Here is a 6,323-nt window from a genome sequence, read left to right on the forward strand (position 1 = left end):
AAGCACAAAAGCCACTCTGCAGAGCCTGGGTTAACCTCTGAGTACAGCAGTTTCCACAGCTGCAGAAAGAAGGTGATGACACTTACCACCCAGAAGTATCAAGTGTGTTTTATACAATCACCACATCCGGGCCACAGGAGGCCCTCACGAAATGACTGTATAAAAGGAGGGGGGTTGAGCAAGATGGACCCCGAGGCGTCTTCCACCTTGAACATTAAATGAACTATATCCATTCACTTCATCATTCTTCAAGACATATTTATTGCAGATTGTAGAGAACCTTTAAAGAGCCAAGAGCGTCTTCTTATGCGACCTTGATACACAGTAGGTGCTCGGGGGTGTTTGCCACATGAGGAAGGTGTACATTGTGTCCCAGAGATCCCAGTTCCGTGGGAGCTGGAGGAATGACCAGCAACTCTGATTGTCACCAAAATTGTCCGTGCTCCTTCTGGGGCCTTGAGTTTGGACAGGAGGTAAGAATACAAAGGCTATCTAGAATGGAGAAGCTGCAGGAAGCAAGTTAACCTGAGACCACCACTGGTAACTTCTGCCAAGTGCATGGACTAGGCAGATGGGCCTAGTTTGGGTCCAAGAGGAACAGAAATGTGTGTTTTATTGTGGTTTGAGAGTCATTTGTGGAAAATGACATTATGGTGGGTTTATGACAGATTGTGCTTTTCTTCCTCGACTAATATCTTTAACTCATATTAAGTTGTTTTTAAGTTTCCTGAAAGTTATTAAATTAGCACCTTTTTGGAAAACAGTCCAGCAGTACATTTCTAGTGCTATATCTTTTGGCACATGGCCTTTTCTATTTTATTCTGTCCATTATCTTCCCCTAGTCATGGCAGGGTACCAAATGGGCTCCAAATCTCCCATATATTCAGAATATTTAAATTTAACCTTTGGAAGAAGGGAGTGATGTATAAATATGCCTTCTCATCTCATATTCCTGTTTTAATCATATAATTGCATGCATGTGTGCTAAGTCGCTCTAGTCATGTTCAATTCTTTGTGACCCTATGGACTGTAACCTGTCAGGCTCTTTTGTCCATGGGATTCTCCAGGCAAGAATACTAAAGTGGGTTGCCATGAGCTTGTCCAGGGTACTTTCCCAGCCCAGGGATCGAACCTGTGTCTCCATCCTAAGGAAATTATTAAGAAAGGATTCCATTTATAATAGCAAAATTGTGGAGGAAAATCCCATAAATTTACAGTAATAGGGAATTGGTTCAATAAATTTTGGTATACCCTTTCAATAAAACACATTGCAATTTTTCTTAGAAGTTGTAGAAATGTATTTTTGTAACACGGAAAGATGTTCACCATACACGGTTATGTGAAAAAAGCAGGCCACAAATTAATATGTGCATTAATTCCATTTTTGTTTATCTAGATGTTCTAATTTGTCTTAATGAATAATTATTACCTGTGAAATCAAGAAAAATACCATTAGCAGTATTAGCCATGAAAGCTGTGCAGCAGCACAGAATATTACTTGTACAATAATGGGAGGAAAGAGCAGGATAAAAATTGTATATTCTGTGATTGCAGTTATGTAAAAATTATGGAGCTTGACAAGAAAGGCATATTGAAAAATAAAAACAGCTATTTGTTAGGATGGGGAGATTATGGGTGATTTTCCATCCTTTTGGTTAATACTATGTTTATGTAATTTTTCTTTTTCAACTGGAGAAAAAAAACTTCTAGACTTTTTCCTCTAGCCTCTCCCCTGCTTAGAAGGGTTGTCTTTAGGGAACACAAGGCTGCTTACTAAAAATAATGCCTTAGAATGGGCCTAGCTCTTTGCAGCTTCCCTTACTTCTGCTGGGTGAAGTCTGTCATGAAGAGTCCTTCTGTTTTAACCCTGTACATCTCTACCCTACTGCTTCTCAGACCTGACCCCTGACCCCAAGCACCCAGATGCTACTGAGCTAACCAGCCTGTTTTGGCTTATTTTAGACCCCATGGATCAAACTTGCCAGCTCTGAACCTTAATGTCTCAGGGTCTTGCAGGGGCAGAATGAACACCTAATATACACCACTGAAAGTGGATGGACACGTTTAACACCTCCTGGAACACGATGCTTGCATACACAGCTCTCCAGAGTGCATTCCTTTGGGGAAAACAACTTGGCAAACGTATTGAAAGCCTTTAAAGCATTTTCAACGCTTGGTCTGGCAATTCTGATCCTAGGGTGATATAAAATAATAAGTATATGAAGATATGGGTACACAGATATACCGTTCAATATATTTCATACTAGTAAAACATTGGAAATAATCTCAATGTCCAACAATGGGATGTGATAAGGTTGCCATGTAAGATGCAGGTTGCCCAGACCAATAAAAACACAGTTATATAAAAAAATGATTCATTTTTATCTGAAATTCCAATTTACCTGGATATCTTATATTTTTATTTCCTAAATCTAGCACACATTCATATAATAGAATACTACGTAGCCATTAAAACTTGTAATTTTTAGAGCGGTGGCTTTCAAATTGTGTTTCTTCTTTCCCTATGCTCTAGCTAGAACATCTCATCTTTTATTTATTTTATATTTTAACCTTCTGTATAACATTTGGTTTGAAAATAAGGGTTCTGTTACCAAAAGGAGGTTGAAAAACACTGTTTTAGAAAACTATTTAACAATGGGAGATGGTGGTTTAAAATAATAAGTAGAAAAATTGATGTTAAAAATCAGTATGATTCTAGGCTTGCATATGTATTCATGCTCACTCGTGTCAGACTCTTTGCAACCCCAGTGACTGTAGCCCACTAGGCTCCTCTGTCCATGGGATTTTCCAGGCAAGAATACTGGAGTGGGTTGCCATTTCCTTCTCCAGGGGGTCTTCTCGACCCAGGGATCAAACCTCCATCTCCTACATTGGCAGGTGGATCCTTCGAGCCACCTGGCAAACCCAGGTTTGCATATACACAGGCACTTATGTGAAAGAGAGGATGAGAGAGCGTGAGAGAAAGATCCAAACACTCTGGAAAAATCCTTAAAAAAAAAAAGTTATTATCTCTGGCTGTTGGGATTATAGGTGATTTTTAGTTTTCTAGAAGATTTTTTCAGTTTTCTATGCTGAACTAAATGCATTCATTTTGAAAAAATTACTATTAGAAATATCTATGCTCTCAGATGATATACATATGTTACATTATTAAGCCTCTGTATGTGTGATTCTTCAATTTTGGAGTCATGAACTTTGGGAGCTAATGAAATCTCTCTGTCCTAGTCTTAGAAGGTCTCACAGAAAATTCCACATACAACCCCCCGCTGCATCTTTGCTTGTTAAGAATCCCTCCTTTAGACTCTAGATTGCCATTCATTTACTCTAACTCCTCACAAAGCTACTTTGTCCCTGTGGCAGTCGTTCTTCAACTTTCTGAGGCAGTGGTCTCATACCTGCTCTGAAATCCTACTTGAAGCTGTGGGGAAAAAAAAAAACACATGAACCCAAATGCCGCAGCTGCAGGCGGTTGCTGAGGCTCACAAACTCCCTGAGGTCCATTCTCAGACTCCAGGTCAGAATCTCTGGCATAATCGCAAGCTTTTGGCACTCACTGGAGCCCTGACTTGGCTAATTCCCTTTAGGACCAAACTGGTTAAATATAGACTTTGAAAAAAGGGACAGAGCCAGGGATAGAATGTAGCTCAGCACTCCCAGGGCACTGTCACACAGCAAGCACTGCAAAAGCACTGTGTATGAGGGTGTGTGTGTATGTGAGAGAGAGAGAGAGAGGGATGTAGAAGAGTTTCTTGCATCCTGGGTGCTGCCGAAAAGCATTAGAGTTGAGAGAATTCCTCAGACAGGAAGAAGAACCAGAAGGGAGATCCAGAGTTGGTACCTCTTGCTTTGTATGATCTGTGACCCTGGCATGGATGAAAGAGGCAGGGAGAGGGTGTGGGAGCGGAGTACAGAGTATTGTGTCAACTCCAAGTTTGCCACCCACTCCTTTTAATAGCTCTTAAGCAGCTATTTAAATAACATGAACCAACCTCTTTTATGGCCCTGAAAACCAAGCAGGGGGGTGCGGGAGCAGGGAGCAATTGACAAGGCCTGGGGAGAGGGCTGGGAGCCTGGGAGGACAGCCCCATGAAGGGCAGGGTAATTTGGCAATAGCTATTGGAATGTTGAATGCGCAAACCCTCCTATCTCAAAACTCTACATCTTGGCATCTCTTTAAAAAAAAAGAAAAAAACAACTTAACCTACCTACCCCAGGAGGCATGGGCAGGGTATTGTTTTCAAGCACGGCACCCAACACAGTTATCTCTGGTCCATTATACATTTTAAACAAAAACATAATCACCAAATGCTATGAACATAATTTGAATTTATGTTTCTTTTCCAAGGGAACACACAACAATATTCTGCACAGGGAAAGTTCCAAGCTCAGGTTAAAGCTGCCTCATTTTTTCACCTCATTTCTATGAACTCACAGGATCACAAGACCAGCAAACGCCTACAACAGCCCTATACTGTGGCAGGCATGGGCTTGGAAACTCATGAGAGACCAAAACGGAGGTCCTGCCATTGGGAACACCAGGTGCTTTTTCTCTTTGCTTTTATCTTGACAAAAAGATCTTAAAGTTCATTTGAAAGAATAAACATCTGAAAAGACCCCTGACCTCTCTAGAATAGACCACTCTACACACCCACACCCCCAAAGAAGACAAACGACAACGGAACAGATCTGCCTTGCCAGTTATTAAAACTAACTCTAAAGCCGCTATAATCAAAGCAATATGGTACTGGCTGAGGAGAAGACAAGCAGATGAGTGGAACAGAATATAATCTAGAAATAACATATATGAGAGCTCAGTATATGACATATCAGCATTCTGATTCAGTGAGGAAGATAGTTTGACATAGTGTTGACACAACTGGTTACTCTCATGGAAGAAAACAAAATTAAGACTTCTCTTCAACACAGATACTACAATTGATTCCAGATGACTTTTAAATATAAATATTTAAAAAACAATAAAAACATTATAATAAAATTAGAATAAATGAACATTGAGGATGATTCTTTTGGAAGACAGGAAGCCTTCCTTAAGCCATTAAGGATAAAGTAAATAGATTGGCTTTTATAAAAAGTAAGAATTTTCCTATGGAGAGATACTATTAAGTTCAGAAGACAAATAACATCCTATGATTTAATAATTCACTATTTATTCCACACTTAACAGATAAAAGTTATTCTCTGAAAATATGAAAAAGACAACCCAAATAATAACTAAGCAAAAGATATGGACAATTTCATCAAAGAGGAAATACAAATCGCCAATGAACATATGGAACAACTGATAGGGAGAAAATAAAAATAAAACAACATGTCATTTTCATCTATCAGGTGGGCAAAAATCAAAAAGAATAATAACATCCAGACCTGATAACTGGATGCAGGAAACATAACTAGCAGAAGTGTTCGTGTCCACCACGTGGTGGAAAATGATTTGGCAAGGTGTATTTAAATTCAAAATATACAAAACTTTCACCAGTGATCCCAGTTTGGGAACTTCATGCAACAGAAATGAAAGTATGAGTGTGTAAAGTCCTACGTATAGGAGTATTTATTATAGCATTATGTATACTGGCAAAGATTTAAAACACCGTGGCTCAGAGGTTAAAGCGTCTGCCTGGAATGCGGGAGATCCGAGTTCGATCCCTGGGTCGGGAAGATCCCCTGGAGAAGGGAGTGGCAACCCACTCCAGTACTCTTGCCTGGAGAATCCCATGGAGGGAGGAGCCTGGTAGGCTACAGTCCATGGGGTCGCAAAGAGTCGGACACGACTGAGCAACTTCACTTCACTTCACTTCAAATGCCTATTAGTGGGGAATGGGTAAACCTCTGTTAAGGCCACTCCAAAGGAGAGGTAGACCTAAGCACACTGTCCTGAAGAGATGGTCCCAATATTTTACAGGGAAAAGCAAGTTGAGGAATCACATATAAGGTGATTCCAATTTCTGTGTAAAGAGAGAGCAAGGGAGCGAAAACTTGCTATATATGTGTGTATGCGAAGATTATGGCATCTGGTCCCATCAGTTCGTGGCAAATAGATGGGGAAACAGTGGAAACAGTGTCAGACTTTGTTTTTCTGGGCTCCAAAATCACTGCAGATGGTGACTGCAGCCATGAGATTAAAAGATGCTTGCTCCTTGGAAGGAAAGTTATGACCAACCTAAATAGCATATTGAAAAGCAGAGACATTACTTTGCCAACAAAGGTCTGTCTAGTCAAGGTTATGGTTTTTCCAGTGGTCATGTATGGATGTGAGAGTTGGACTGTGAAGAAGGCTGAGCGCC

Source organism: Bison bison, unplaced genomic scaffold, assembly GCF_000754665.1.
Source record: "Bison bison bison isolate TAMUID 2011002044 unplaced genomic scaffold, Bison_UMD1.0 scf7180017864239, whole genome shotgun sequence".
NCBI lineage: Eukaryota > Metazoa > Chordata > Mammalia > Artiodactyla > Bovidae > Bison > Bison bison.